At 41.9% G+C, this 1,608-nt stretch overlaps 1 non-coding gene across 1 annotated transcript; it reads right to left on the reverse strand.

Annotated features, from left to right (window-relative positions):
• Positions 1–744: 744 nt before the first annotated feature.
• Positions 745–809, reverse strand: LOC129013441 (small nucleolar RNA SNORD37). Its single transcript, XR_008493917.1, has one exon. It is a non-coding gene; the product is annotated as a small nucleolar RNA SNORD37 (small nucleolar RNA).
• Positions 810–1,608: the final 799 nt, after the last annotated feature.

Raw genomic sequence — 1,608 nt, forward strand, 5'->3', positions numbered from 1 at the left:
TTAATTAAGTGCCAAGCACATTCAGCACATTTACTGAAATGAAAATCATACAGTATTTATACTGTTATAAACTTAGCTATGTAAAAAATATGTCTTCCTTTGTTTCTTTATACCTGCATACTTTCTCAAACTCAGATTTTGCTGAGGATGAGTGCTTGTCAATCCAAGATCACTCAGTCACTTTCGTTATGAGAAGCAGTATTTTGGAAACTAGTGCTCGGTCGATTCAAGATTCCCTCCCTGATTCACCTTTCTGCCCCACAGGAAACAGAAGCAGGATGTGTATGCTCCAGGCATCTGGGGGATATTGCATTTGTATGCCATTTGTGCTCCTGTCTTCCTTTAGCTGATGTATAGCGCTTGTCACCTGGTCTTGGAAGTCAGTCTCTAGCCTGCCGTATTCACCACTGATGTCCTTAGGTGATAGAAAGAGCAGTGAAAATCCTGAGTAAATTTGAAAGGATTCTAGAACACAAAGAACTGGGGTCTGACTTTCCAGGCTGTCTTTCCTCTGGAAAACTGTAAACTTCGTAACTAAATCCCATTTCTGCATGACACCAGGGGCTAGAAGTCTGAAATCAAAGTGTCAGTAGGGTTGGTTCCCTCTGAGGGCTGAGCAGAGAGAATCTGTCCAAGCCTCTCTTCTTGTAGATGGCCATTTACTCCTTGTGTCTCTTTCCATTGTCTTCCCTTTATGCACGTCTGTTTCTTTGTCCAAGTTTATTCTTTTTCTTTCTCCATGGGCCTCAGATGCTGGTTTTCTTCAATACACATCAGGTCAAATTGAAGAAATGTTACTTATCATGAACTCTTTTTTTTTTTTTTTTTTTGAGACAGAGTCTCACTCTGTTGCCCAGGCTGGAGTGATGTGGTGCAATCTCAGCTCACTGCAGCCTTGACCTCCCAGTGTCAAGCGATCCTCCCACCTCAGCTTCCCAAGTAGCTGGGACTACAAGCATTCACCACTGTACTTGGCTAGTTTTTGTATTTTTTGGTAGAGATGGGGTCTCACCATGTTGCCTAGGCTGTGTTCAAGTGATCCACCCCACTTGGCTTCCTAAAGTGCTGGGATTACAGGTGTGAGCCACCGCAACTGGCCACAAACTGTTCCTTTCAGCCCAGCTGGAGTTCTGGACCCTTCTCAGGGAAAAACAGTTATCTCTACATCAGTTATGTCCCTCCAATTCTCTTTCTGTTTTGCTGACCAAACACATAACCCTTTTTGAGCAGAAAAATGACTATCTCATCATGTCTTCTTCTCCATGATAGGGTTTAAGCAGAGCTACTCAAACTTTACAATGGATAAGGAAAATTGGATTGTGTGTAAAAATACATTATCCTGTCTTTGTCTTTGTAGACTTAGGGTATGGCTCCTCAATCTGTAATTTATGACACATACTACATGTCTGATACAGATGGCTTGCAGACCATTCTTGTACAAACAGTGGTTTTACATTGTGGAAAACAGTGTGGCGATTCCTCAAGGATCTAGAACTAGAAATACCATTTGACCCTGCCATCCCATTACTGGGTATATACCCAAAGGATTATAAATCATGCTACTATAAAGACACATGCACACGTATGTTTATTGCTGCACTATTCACA

The sequence above is a fragment of the Pongo pygmaeus genome, chromosome 15 (genome assembly GCF_028885625.2).
Source record: "Pongo pygmaeus isolate AG05252 chromosome 15, NHGRI_mPonPyg2-v2.0_pri, whole genome shotgun sequence".
Classification (NCBI taxonomy): Eukaryota; Metazoa; Chordata; class Mammalia; order Primates; family Hominidae; genus Pongo; species Pongo pygmaeus.